The 14,738-nt window shown below is 43.4% G+C and overlaps 1 long non-coding RNA gene across 1 annotated transcript in view; it reads left to right on the top strand.

Moving 5' to 3' along the window:
* Nucleotides 1-14,738, top strand: part of Otx2os1 (orthodenticle homeobox 2 opposite strand 1) — a 124,061-nt gene that overhangs the window by 53,118 nt on the left and 56,205 nt on the right. The window lies entirely within an intron of this gene.

Here is a 14,738-nt window from a genome sequence, read left to right on the forward strand (position 1 = left end):
TAGTACAATAGGTAGTTACTTTTCTTCCCACACTTTGGAGCACAATGTTATTATGTAGCCCAGGCTGGCCTATAACTCATTAGCCCAGATTGACTCTGAATTTGTGGTGATCCCCTTTACCTGTCCTGACTATGGGATTAGAAGTATGTGCTGCTGTAGCCAGTGAAGAGTCATTCCCTGATGTGGGGCTTATGTGTTTAATCACTCGGAAGGCGAAAGTGGGTGGACCTCTGAGCTTAAAGCCAGACTGGGATACATGCTGAATATCAGGTCAGCCAAAGCTGCATAGTGAGACCCTGCCTAAAAAAATTTAGCAAAACACAATTATCATGACAGGTAAACCAAGCAGGAATTTCAAAAGGGGAGAAGAAAGGCGAGGAGGAGGGAAGGGAGGAAGGGAGGGAGAGAAAAAAGAAGAAAGGAAAGCTGGGCATTCCAGGCAGAAAGCCATCTGCTGCAGAAGGAAGACGCTTTATGGAACCTCTGCAGGATGTCTTAGAATGGGGGTGTTCCTGGAGGATGGAGTGTCAGGTGATAAATGGATGGGAGTGGCTAACTCCAGCCGGGGAGCCAGGCATTGTGAGGTACACCCCTCCCCCCTCTTGGCTTTTTCAGACAGGGTCTTACTATGTAGCTCTGGTTGTCCTGGCACTCACTCTATAAACCAGGCTGGCCTTGAACTCACAGAGATCCACTTGTCTCTGCCTCTAGAGTGATGCTGGAATTAAAGGCGTGTGATGCCAAACCTGGTGCATGCCTTTAATCACAGCACTTGAGATTCAAAGGCGGGAGGATCTCTATTTTGGTCAGTTTGGTCTACATAGCAAATATCAGGATAGCCAGGGCTATAAAGTGAGACACTGTCTCAAAAAACAAAATGTCCACATGATAGTTATTCATTTTCTGGTACTAAGGAAGAACTCTAGACTTCAGAGGTTCTAGGCAGGCACTTAATTACTAAGCCACATTTTTAGTCCTTTACATTTATTCCTTTCTTCGGCCAGATATGATGGCTTATGCCTATAATCTCAACATTCAGGAGGCAGAGCAAGGAGGTGTGAGTTGAAGATTAGCTTGTTCTACATAGCAAGTTCTAGGCCAGCCAAAGCTATGCAATGAGACTCTATCTCCAGTATTGTTTCTTTATTTGTGTATGTGTGTGTGCATAAAAAAGCTGTCAGGTGCTCTCCACCTCTGTCACTTTCCACAGATCCTTTTTGAGGCATAGTCTTTCCCTCAATGCATACATCACATTTTCTGCCCTAGGCTGGAAGCCAACAAGCTCTAAAGGCCGTTCTGTTTCCACCCAACCTGTGCTTACAAGCACGAGTGGACACTTGGCTTGTTGTGTTGATGGGATCTGAGCTCTCTTTGTTATGCTTGTTCATGGGCTGCTCTTAACTTCTGATTCATCTCTTCAGATCGTCGTGTGTGTGTGTGTGTGTGTGTGTGTGTGTGTGTGTGTGTGTGTGTGTGTTAAGATTTATTTTATTTTTAGATTATGTATGTGTCTTTGTGTGGGTATATATATACAGTGCGGGTGCCTCCAGTGGTCAGAGGTATTGGAACTCTTTGTGATGAAAGCTATGAGGAGCTGTGAACCATCTGTTTTTGGTACTGGGCACTGAATTCCATTTCTCTGGAAGAACAACAATCACTGTTAGACACAGACAAACAAGTGAAGAAAAGGCTTTCTGGATGGCTCAAAGGCTAATGTAGCTTATTTCCAAGCTTGATGGCCCGTGTTTCAGTCCAGAACTCACAAATGGAGTGAGTGTGGGAGCAGGCTATTGAGACCCCATGGCTTGGTGTTTTGACCTTAGTAGGGGTGACAAGGAAATGAGGAAAGAGCAGACATGTACACACAGAAGCTGGGGTCAGGTGAAATGTACACACACTGATGAAGCACTTACCAACTATACAGCAACCTGGAACCTCGGTGGTTTCATACGCACAGCACAGTGGGAAGGGAGAACTGGTGTCTCAGCAAACAGTCTCAGACTGCATGCATTTGGGAGTAGGCAGCTATAGTTGGTAGTGTGTGAGTGTACGTGTGCGCGCGTGCACACACACACACACATACACATACACGCGTGCGCACATGCACACAATTGTTTGTAAACAGTCTGTACTTGCACACACTGTCAACATTCATTCACACCCTAAGCAGAGGAAGGCTTTGCATCCCTCTGAGCCTCATCCCACGAGGAAATCTTTGTTATTCCCATGTACTTGAGGCTTTGGTCCTTAACAAGGCAATGTACAAGTCAAACAATATTCCTTCACTTAGCTCTTCCTCTGCTTCCTGATGGTGGGCTCTCAAGTAACACACACACACACACACACACACACACACACACACACACACACACACACACACACACACACATACACAGCTTTTTAAAAAAGCTTTTATAGTCAGGTGGTGGTGGCTGCGCATGCCTTTTATCTTAGTACTAGGGAGGCAGAGGCAAATGGATATCTGTGAGCTCTGGGCCAGCCTGGTCTACAAAGTGAGTTCCAGGAAACCCAGGTTACATAGTGAAACCCTGTCTTGGAGGAAAAAGCATATGTCTAAGTACATATGCATGTATGTAAAGCAGACTGTGTCAACATATGTGACTTGGTCTTTATAATAGCCATGTGGTGTTTGTTGGTACCTACCAGAGGTAAGAGAAAAGACGAAGGACTGAAGATGACCCTGAAAACCCTCAGGGTGAGCCTACTGGAAGCCTGGGTAGAGGGAGACATGGAATACAGGGAAAGCCCATGAGGAGGAATCAGAACTATAGCTTGGACAACTGAGGCTGCAGATGTGATGAGATCATGTGACACATCAGAGGAGGGTGGGGGCAAGAGCAGGAAGGCCGTGTTGGAACCTGTTGCTGTGAGCCATCTCACCAGCTGTCTCCTGGGTCTTCTAAATAAGTGCTCTGAGGTTGGCGGACCATTACAGTGCTCCTGCGTCTGCTCCACTGTGACCCAGAAGGCAAATTTCTTTGGGACAGAGAACACACTGCCTACAATAGACACTGGCCCATACTGACTGTTGATAACTGGGTTTGTTATAGGGAAGGTTGGCTAGAGAGTTAGACCAAGGGGGCTAGACCTCTTGATTTCCTCCATAAAATGTGTATAGATGAACACAGCAGGGCAGCAAGCAGAGGACTTAGTTACAAGACCTGAGAGATGGCTCAACAGGTGCTGGTCGTCAAGTTGCTGACCTGCATTCGGTCCCCAGAAAGCCACATGGCAGAAGGAAAGAACCAACTCCCTGAAGTATTCTGTATTCTGAACTTTTACCTGCATGCTGTGGCACCCATGATCCCTCCCTAAATACATGGGTAAATGTACGATTTTATAAGGAGGAGAGTGGGGCATGGTGGTGCATATCTTCAATCCCAGCACTTGGGAGGCAGAGGTGGGTGAATCTCTGTGAGTTCAAGATCTTCCTGCTTTATAAAGTGAGTTCCAGCAGTGATACACAGTGAGACTCTGTCTCACAAAACAAACAAGCTGAGCAGTGGAGGTGCACACTTTTAATTCCAGCACTGTGGAGGATGAAGTCAGATCTCTGAGTTTGAGGCCTGTCTAGTCAACAGAGTGAGTTCCAGGACAGCCAGGGCTACACAGAGAAACCCTGTCTAGAAACACCAAAACCAACCCACCAACCAACCAAAAAGAAGTGTTTGAGAACGTTAAAGCATACATTTAGGGGAGCAAGCACATGCCACAAATGAGGAATGCTGTGCCCACAGTCAGTGTTGTAGGTATATTGTTGTTGTTGTTGCTGCTGCTGCTGCTGTTGTTTTTGTAGATGCATTGATGAATGTGAAGTAGTTCATGAAGACCATTTGACTAGCTCCATCTTTTAAGATAATTAAGATATATAACCATGAAGTGGGCTAATCTTCTTTTAAATCTGCCCTCACTGTTTGAAGGCCAGCAGTGGAAGGTCACATATGATCATTTGGTGAGAATTTTAGGAAACTGTATGTTCCATATGTGCTGAGGCTTGTAGCTGGCAATGATTTTCAAGATTGGAGACGGCGGGGTGAGGTGGGCAGTGATGGGTTGGGGAGGGGAACTGCCTCTTCCATCTCTGATTGTCTTTTTGCAAGATAAATGAGGAGGGGAACAGCATAAAGGGAACTTGGCCATTGTCTTTTCTCACATCGAGTCTACTGTGTGTGTGTGTGTGTGTGTGTGTGTGTATTTTTTTCCCTCAGCATCATAATATGTAGCCTTAGCTGGCCTGGAGCATGATACATAGACCAGGCTAGCTTCCAGCTCATAGAGATCTACCTGCCTCTGTTTTCTAAACACTAGGATTAAAAGTGTGCATGACCATGGGGGAACCTGAACTTTCTTTTATATTGACTTTAGGATGTTCATGTTTGTTTATTTGTGTGTGGTAGAGAAAGGGGAGGCAAGAACAGGACCTAGCATCTGTGTGGAGGTCAGAGGACAACTTGTGGGAGTTAGTTCTCTCCTTGCACTGTGTGGGCTCCCAGGCTAGACCCCAGATTGCCAAGAGTGACTGGCATTCTTAGCCTTGAATTGTCTTACAAACTTGAGCTCACTGAATTTCAAGTTGGGTCTTGGAGACTCACTCAATACAGGATTGGGGTTAAGAGAGTCCGAAGGCCCCTGACTTATAAGTAGTAACTGAAGGTGAAGGGCTGATGGGTAACTAATGTATACTTAGTGCTGCATTGCGCTACATTTTCAGACAATGTCTAGTTGCCCAATGAAAAGTTCCTCTTCTGGCTCCTGAGTCATTTGAGGTCCTTTCATAAAGAGGCAGAAAACATTGGAACCTACACTTACCAAGCTTCTAGGCAGAACCTTAAATGAGCCATGTGACAACCAGGACAGTGGCTCCAGAGGCACAAGGACCCTTCAGTCTGGAGGCAGAGGCATTCGGATTCTTGGGTTTTTAAGTGGTTATGGTGATTTAATAATGTATGTTTAATAATATGATTTAATGATAAAAGTCATCACTAATACTCACTTACTGCTTTTCAACTTTATTGTAAAAGTGACTCCATATTCAGTAAGGGCAGTGCTTCATTTCGAATTTTGGTCTTTCCTTGTGTTAGCTAGTAGTCAGGGTAGATCATCCTTGTGTTAGCTAGTAGTCAGGGTAGATCATCCTTGTGTTAGCTAGTAGTCAGGGTAGATCATCCTTGTGTTAGCTAGTAGTCAGGGTAGATCATCCTTGTGTTAGCTAGTAGTCAGGGTAGATCATCCTTGTGTTAGCTTGTAGTCAGGGTAGCTCATCCTTGTGTTAGCTAGTAGTCAGGGTAGATCATCCTTGTGTTAGCTTGTAGTCAGGGTAGATCATCCCTACTGCCAATAGGCAGCAGCGCAGACACCAGTTCCCGAACAAACACTCCTGAGAGGAAGTGCACCGCATGGCTAAGCTAGGCAGTTCACTCAGGCAGTAGATCCAGTGTGTCATTCGTTTGTGGCAGGGTTTGTTTTGTTGATGTTGTTTTTGTTTGTTTGCTTTGGATTTCTTGAGACAGGATTTCTCTGTGTAGCCTTGGTTGTCCTGGAACTTGCTCTGTAGACAGGTTGAACTCAAACTCACAGAGATTCACCTGCCTCTGCCTCTTGAGTGTTGGGATTAAAGGTGTGCACCACAACTGACAACTATTTGTGGTAGTTTTTAACCATGGATGATTTTAACCATGGTAGGTTCCCCCCCCTCTCTCTTCCTTTTCCTGTCACCTTGGTATAAGCCACAGTCATGTAGGAAGAGAAAATTTAAGTTGAGAAAATATCCCCATCAGATGATTGTCCTGTTTGTAAGCCCATGGGACATTTTCTTGATTAATGATTACAATGGGATGATCCTGTTCACTGTAGGCAGTGTGCTCCCTGGCAGGTGGACCCAGATAGTATAAGAAAGCAGTCTGAGGAAGTCCTGGATAACAAGCCAGTAAACTATGATTCTCCAAGGTCTCTGCTTCGTTTTCTGACTTCAGGTGCCTGCTTTGAGTTTCTGTCTCCAGTAGGCTCAGGGATGAACCATGATGGGGAAGTGTAAGCCAAATCAATCATTCCATTTCTAAGCTGCTTTTGGTCACAGTATTTTATCCCTGTTATAAAAGACAAAGATGGTCTTATTAGACTGTACCCCTCTGGTAAACTGAAGAACATATGTAGCTGTTTTTAGAAAGAGGTGTAGACTCCCCCCCCCCCCTTAGACTTAACATAGGGTCTTGTCTTACTTTCCTATTGCTGTGAAGAGACACCATGACCAAGACAGATGAAAGAGTTTATTGGGGGGCTTACTGTTCAGAGGATTAGTGCATAACCATCTTGTTGGGAGCATGGCAGTAGGCAGGCAGGCACAACACTGGAACAATAGCTGAAAGCTTACTTGTTGAGACAACCGAGGCAGAAAGAGGCTAACTGGGAATGTTGTGGGCTTTGGAACCTTCAAAGGCTGTCCCAAGTGACACACCTCTCTTTACAAGGTCACACCTCCTAATCCTTCCCAAACAGTTCCACCAACTGGGGACCAACTAGTCAAACCTATTAGGGCCATTCTCTTTCAAACCACCACAGGTCTTTGTAGATAGCTCAATGGATTTCAGACTTAGAAGCTTCCCATCTCAGCCTCCAGAAGGTCCTTAGTCCAGTTATCCTGGCCTTCATGCTACATCCCCAGCCTCTACAGATACACTCTATCCTATATCAGTCCTTTCCATCTCTGTAGCATTTTTCTCAAGGTGTCAATACCTCTAGATCCCTCAATAGCTTGGCGTTATCACTCAAACATTGCCTCCTGGACTCTTCCTTATTCTTCCTTTCCCCCTAGCATGTCTTTAGCTCGATCACACAATGCCTAACAGGTTTAATGTTTATCCACCCTGCCCATCAGAATGCAAGCTTCATCGGACTGGAACGTACATGTATTTGTTTAGTGAGTGAATTATTTCTCTTATGTAGTAAATGCTCTATCCATGTGGACTGTGGTCATTTACTCATGGAGCCATGGTTTGAATGATGCTGATGGCATGCAGCTGCTTCTGATGGTCTATTTCCTCAGCAGTGCCAAATCCAAAACGGATGAAGAACAGTACTGAGAACAGCCATCAATGCCTATTCCTTGATAAACTCCACTTCACAGACTAGTTATTTATTTATTTATTTTTAAAAACTGTTTTAACGACTGGGGAGGGGGGAATGATATATTTATATTGTTATTATTATTGATATTTTTAATTTAAAAAATGTTATATGTATCAGTGCTTTGCTTAAATGCATGTGTATATACCACATGAGATCAGCCTGGTTGCATAGGTCAGAAAGCAGCTTCTGGTCCCTTAGAACTGGAGTTACAGAGAGGAACTACCGTGTGGGCGCTAGGAATTGAACTCTGGTCATTTGCAAGACCTTAGCTGGCTGAGGGTGACCCTGAGCCCTGATGCTCTCATGTCTACCTCTCAAGTCTAGGATTACAAGTGCATTTGGTTTACGTGGTCCTGAGACCTGAGCCCAGAGCTTCATGGGCATTCTAGGCTACATTCCCAGATCTGTTTTCTCCCTTCCCTTTCTCTCTGAGGCAGTGTCCTAGGCTGGTGGTCTGGAACTCACTGTATAACTGAGGTGGGCCTCAAATAAGAGGCAGTTCTCCTGCTTCGGCCTCCAATTGCTGGGATTAAAAGAAAGTGCTGATATGTGGTTCAAAGAAGAAAATTTGTGTATACACAGTAATGCCTTTCCATGGGCATTAAATTAGTATTACAATGGGACAGAAACTCCTCTTCCATTGGTCTCCTGTGGAGATGCACAAAGCAGCTGAAGAGGGAACACAGATGTTCTCAGCAGTGTGCTCAGAAATGTCAATTTTAATTAAAGTATTCTCTTCAAACACACTTCATGGTTCACACATAGTGACGCATGTCTATCATGCAAATATTCAAGCTGCTGCATAGAGGATAGTGGAAAGAAAGCATTTGATAAAAAGGCTGAACAGTGGAAATAAAATTTCTCTGGGCACTGGGGGCACGAACCTTTGATCCCAGCACTTGGAGGCTGAAGCAGGAGAGGCAGGGCAATCTCTGTGAGTTGGGGGCTAGCCTTGTCTACAAAGCAAGTTCTGGACAGCCAGGGCTACATAGAGAAATCCTGTGTCAAAAAATCAAACCAAAGCAACCAACCAACAAGCTAGCTAACTAGCTAACTAGCTAACTAGCTAACTAACTAACTAACCAACTAACTAACAAAGAAAATTCACCCAGCTCTCCAACATTCCCTCAGTGTGTGTGTCAGATTGTTCTTTTTTTGTTTGTTTTTTTCGAGACAGGTTTTCTCTCTGTAGCCTTGGCTGTCCTGGAACTCACTTTGTAGACCAGGCTGGCCTCGAACTCAGAGATCCGCCTGCCTCTGCCTCCCAAGTGCTGGGATTAAAGGCATGTACCACCACGCCCGGCCAGATTGTTCTTGACAGATGACCTCACTGCTCTGTTTAGCCTGGACACCCACCATGGAAGCTGGCTGGCAGTGGACCATCATGGACACTCATAGACTGGACCCTTATGCGTAGACGAGATCTGTTTTGGGTTTAGAGTTCTGGTCTTGTGTTGCTTTGTTTTGTTTGAAGAAGGATTTTACACTGTGGCCTAAGTTGGCAGATCTATCTATCTATCTATCTATCTATCTATCTATCTATCTATCTATCTATCTATCTATCTATCTATCTATCTAATCTATCTAATCTATCTATCTATCTATCTATCTATCTATCTATCTATCTATCTATCTATCTATCTATCCATTGATCTATCTAACCTAGGCTGCCTCTAAGGTCTCAGTTGCCCTTATGCCTTGCCCCCTAAGTTCTGCGATCACAGACATCACTAGTGGGTACTTAACATCAGTAGCAACTACTGTTCACTACTGCAGAGCAGCACTCTCAGTATTTCTAGATCTGAGCCAGAACAACTCGAAAGGCCAACTCCCAATTCCAGATTCTCCCCCAACTCCATTCCCTGCAACCTCAAGTTTCATCCTGGGTTTGAACTGTAAAAGTTGGAGAAAGATGGCTGAAATTTTAAGTGACCTCTGAGCTCACTCTCTTCTACCTTTGTGCCCTGCAGAGCTTGCACAACTGCCAACCTTATGTCCACTTCCCAAGAGATTGGTCACGACTTCAAGGCAACCAAAAATGATTGCCGTACAGATATGGCCAACTTAAGGAAGCAGCAGGGTGGGCTAAGAATTTGAGAACATTTCCCGTAGATTTCTATGTAAACACATGGGTACCTTCTAGAGTTCAGGACTAGATGTTAGCACATTGTATTTTATGTGCTATGCTAGCAGGGAAAAAAAGCATTTTCATCAGGTCCAAGTCAAGGGCATCTAGCAATGTGTATTAGAGTTCTGAGTGTCCTTTATCTTGTAACCTGCTGAATACTCTTCTGATTAACGTGTATCCTAATATTTGAGAAAATTACCACAAATGAATACAGCTGCATCGATTGCTGCTCTCAATATGCTTTTAACCTCTTCAAAGGAGCCATTAACATCACAGCGAGAAGCACACCAGCAAGTTCAGAGGATGTACGCAGGTACCGCAATTGGCCGTAGCACCAGCGCTGAGCGCTTTCACAAATTATCAAATGTTCCAATGTCTAAGTCAGGGCCGTTTGATTTTGCATTTAACACTGACAGCATACTTACCTTTTAAAAAATGTTTCTGAGCTCACTTAACAATGATTTGGGGAGGTTTGCTTTGACTTTCGAAGTATATTAAACAATAATCAATACTTTATGAAATCTAAGCAATTTACTCCTTTGTTTACACGTGTGTATATGTCATACATGCTTGTATGGAGACATATGTACATGAGTAGCTTTGTGCTGTTCTATTCTTTTTGTTTTGCTGGTGGTGACTGGGATTGAACCCAGGGCCTTTTCATGGAGACGAACATTGTACCATCAGGCTACACCTCAGTCCATCACATGGTGTTTTGATTGAGGGCTCTGAGAAAGGAAAGAGAACCTGGCATTTTCTTTCAGACTTTGGGTGAAAGGGCCGTTTGCTCAAATAAGGCTCCCTGGCAAAGAGAAGCACTTGTCCTGGCCATGCAGAAGCCTGTGAATAAGACACAAGAAAGTCAACAGTGGGGTGTTTAACATCAGTAGCAGAAAACAAGAAACTCACTGCATGATGCTCACACAAGCCAGGCGCTACCTACTGTAAGTGCTGCTCCATGCCAGCCTATCCTGTCTTACCAACTCCACTTTGAGAGATACATTGTCGTATTTCCTATTGTCCCCTATTGTCACTTGATTTGTTGATTGGTCAATGGCTGTATCAAAGGCCGATCCTAGGGTCTTGTGCATGCTCGGTAAGTGTGTTATCCTTTAGCGTTATCTCCAGTCATTTATTTTAGGTTAGTTTCTTGAGACAGGGTTTCTCTGTGTACCACTGGCTGTTGTGGAACTCCCTATGCAGACCAGGCTGGCCTCGAACTGATAGAGCGCCCTGCTTTGACTCCCAAGTGCCAGGATGAAAGGCCTGTGCCCCATGCCAGCTTTATATCCAGTCCTTTAAAAACTTTATCTTTTAAAAATTTTCTAATAGGGTCACTCTAAGTTGCCCATATAGGCCTCTCAAGCAGCTGGAATCACAGCCAGGCCACTAGCCATTGCTTCAACTTTTCAGAGGTGGTGAAGTGATCACATCAGATAACTAGTAACATTCATATTAGCAAAAACAGAAGCTGTGGTTCTCTAGGACATAGCATAATGGATCAAAGGGCTGCTATAGTAAACAACTGCTAGGTATATGTCCTGTTTGCACCAACCTTAGCTGTGTGGTTTTGATGTGTTTTAGCCCCTGCATCACAGCTTTCTGCTCAAAATGATTTGAGGAATTCATGTTTGTTGGAATGTAGCTAACAAACACCAAGGTTCTTTTTAGTTCCAATTTTATCTATCTATCTATCTATCTATCTATCTATCTATCTATCTATCTATCTATCTATCATCTATCCATCCATCAATCCATCCACCCACCTACCTGCTGCTAGCAGAGTTAGGGTAAGGAGCACACTGTATTGGGTTGAGGAGTATAGGTAGTACAGTGGGAGAAGACTTAACTAGCTTGCATAAGACCATGAGTTTAGTTCACAGCTATAATAGTAGTAGTAGTACTAGTAGTACTAGTAGTACTAGTAGTAGTAGTAGTAGTAGTAGTAGTAGTAGCAGAAGAAGGAGGAGAAGAAGAAGAAGAAGAAAAGAAGAAGAAGAAAAGAAGAAGAAGAAAAGAAGAAGAAAAGAAGAAGAAGAAGAAGAAGAAGAAGAAGAAGAAGAGGAAGAGGAAGAGGAAGAAGAGGAAGGAGAGGAAGAAGAAGGGATTCATAGTGAATTGGACTATGTTTTTCAGTTGTTTTAGAATTATAGAATTGTGTTCTAAAACATTTGATGGAGTGGTTCTTTTTGTTAAACAATCTTTAACCTTCAGCTATGCATCAGCAGCTGTCCGTGGAAGCAAATGTATTATGCATTACTGTTTTGGATATTAGTTCTGAAAACACCAACCACCCTTCTGAACATCAAAGCTTGCCTCCTATCAAGGACTTGGCTTTGAAGACAAAGTGCTGGCTATTCACCCCTTGACCCTAGGCTCTATCCATCCACCTGCAAAGAATTCAAAGATGTCTCATGACACATAGGTGTCTCACCAAGGACACCACTGGGAATTCTGGGATGTTCTTGCTTAGGAGGGACCTAAGGCGTGGAACTGTCCTGGGACAGAGAGAGCCTGGCACTCATGTACTCTGCTGGACATGGGGATGAGGATGCTGCATAGCGAGCTGCTGAGAGCAGCTGATGTGCTCCAACCTGGCTTGCAGATAAAGAAATCTGTTTGCAGAGGCTGCAGCTGGTCCAAGTCTATTTCGTAAGCCAAGCCTCCTCTCCAGCCCACTTCCTGCCCTCTTCTCCTTCCAGAAACCATGACAGAGAGTCAAATGGGAGAATCTTTGGAATGTAGAAGTAGAGAAATGGCTTTCATGTCTTGAAAAGATCGCTGCATTTGGACTAATATGTGTCAGGCTTTGCCCATAAACATCAAAATGCAAAATAGACAGACAGCACATTCTTGAATTTCCTTTAGATTACAGAGTTTTTGTTTGTGTGTTAGTTTAGATTCCAGAGTTAACTATTGGTTTTCATCAGGCCTGCAGGCATCTCTTCTTTGAAAGGAGACACACCCCTGCGGTGTGGAGAAATACAGTGAGCAGACACATTGCTGGCCCTAGAGGAATAATTAATTGAAAAAGACTTTAAACTCTAGTTTGGAAGTGCAACAAAAGCTTTGTATCTGACATCTGAACTATTTCACAATGCTGATGATGGCTGCTTATCCCAAATAGGTAATAGCTTACTTTGATCATTTTCTAGATTCTATGCATTGAACTGCTTCCTTGAGTTTTTACTTAAATAGGCTTGCTAGTTGAGTTATCCTTGGCGTCTTCAAGAAATACGAGTGAGCATAAACAGCTAATGTATGTTAGGACACACCTACGTGAGAGAGCCAGGTGGGGCATGCCAACACCTCGTGATCCATGATATTCAGAGGACAGCTTGTTCTTTCTACCATGTCTTCAGTTCCAGTGATGTGAGCTCAGGTAATTGTGAGTGGCCTCTTTACCTGCTGAGCCATCTCAACCAAACAGAGGATAGTCTTTAAGTCCACATGCAGACAGATGAACAGAATATAGGCTCTTGGAGACTGAACATTCGAACACAGCCACTCAAGCAATGTGAACTTCCTTGATGCTGCTATGAAATACATTTACAAGCCTACTTTATGTATACAAATAATAATAACAACAACTATTTAAGAAAAGAACACATTTGTACAACAGGCCCCATGGCCCGTGCCTGTAATCTCAGCATTAGGAGAGCAGAGATGGAAGGATTACTGTGAGTTTGAGGACAACTTGGGCTATCTAATTAGTTTCAGGCCAACCTGAGCTATGGAGAGAGCCCTTCTCTCTAAATAAATAAACAAACATATACACATTTCACATCTCATCCCATCTCATAAGCAGGGGTGGGGGTGGGGTTAGGGCACTGTTAGGGTGATGGGGGTGGGTTAGGGTTAGGGACATTGTTAGGGTTTTCTGTTTGTATTGAAAGAAAACACACACATGTACACGCACACACATGTGCGTGGGCTCTGTGTGGCCAGTGGGGCTCTGCTTGTTCCAGTTGTGTGTGCAGTGGAGTAAAGAGTGTAGCCTGGGGACGCTGTCAGAAAACTGCATGGACTCACAGACATTCCAACGGATCTTCCATCTCCCCATCTTCTGTGAGGCCACCGTCTTCAGTGCCTCGAATTTGGGAAACATCTATTAGATGGAATTGGCTTCTCTTAAAGGCCCTTTTGGGGAGAGCAGATGAAAGGATATGAACGCCACGGACTTGTATTGTCAGCAAACAGAAAGGGGCACACACATGTGCCAGCTTATAAATTACTGTTTTCATTAAAAAGGAGTTCAGAAGTCAGGTTCCACTTGCCATTGTGAAGACCTGAATTTTTTTTTAGCCATATGATTTCATTATATGAATTACAGAACGGTAATGGAGTAATATTGCTCTTCAGCCAGCTCTCTCAAATTTAAGACATTCAAGACCCAATAATGCACTAAATTCTTTAATTCAAGTTATGCAAATAATATACATTTTTTTATTCGGCTTCTCACCAGGTTGTACATGCATTATAAACACAACAAAGGCCTCTTTCTTGTACAATATTTTACTCAAAAGCTGCTGAAAAATAGAAGCCAAAATATTGTGAATTACATTCTCATAATGGCTTGGCTTTGTGCTAATGCCTGACATATTCTGACTGCTAAAGAGAAGCAGGGGCTGGGAAGAGGGGAGCGTTTGATGCTCTGGTACCCATTGGTACCCACGACTGCTGCCATTCTTCCCAGTGTTCTCAATGTCTAAATCAGATTATTATCTCTGTTTTCTTTAGAGTGGTACTAGCAGGTCCAGCTTTGCTGCATTCTGGGAGTCAGCAGGGGACTGGTCAACTCCAAAAGGCAAAAATGAAAGAAAGAGGTAGAACGTAATAGAAATTACCATGGCTGTCCCCTCGAACCGGGAGAACCGTTTGATTCTCTCACACAAAGCTCATGATCAAAATCAGACTGGGGGATTTCACAAAAACTTGTACATATATCTAGCAGAGTTGCAAAATTTATCTCATAGATCTAAAACACACATACACACATCACAACACATACACACACACACACACACACACACACAAAACCACCAACATACTAATTCTGTTTAGGCATTAAAAGAGAAAAGAGTTAGAGTTTAGAGAATTAGAACTACTAGGCACTCCTTATGCTAAAAACAAAAGTCACAGACTTCATCCCAAAATCTATACATTAAATCAAAAGACAGCTCTATATGAACTCACTATATTTTCTAGTGATGCTCAATATAGGTTATGGGTAAATAGCTCAAATGAATAAATGCAACTTCAAACGTTATTTATTTAAACGAACAGGAGCATGCTGCATCTCTGAAATACACAAACCAACCCCATGATAACCTCATACTTCAAAAACAGTATTTTTGTAAAGGAGATTACTTAATGTCTATGAGGCAAATGGAAAACAAAAATTGGTAAAGAAATTTCGCTCCTTCAGCCTCATGAAGTAACATGAGCTCTGTGGGAACAGAGG

Source organism: Mus musculus, chromosome 14, assembly GCF_000001635.26.
Source record: "Mus musculus strain C57BL/6J chromosome 14, GRCm38.p6 C57BL/6J".
Taxonomy (NCBI): Eukaryota; Metazoa; Chordata; class Mammalia; order Rodentia; family Muridae; genus Mus; species Mus musculus.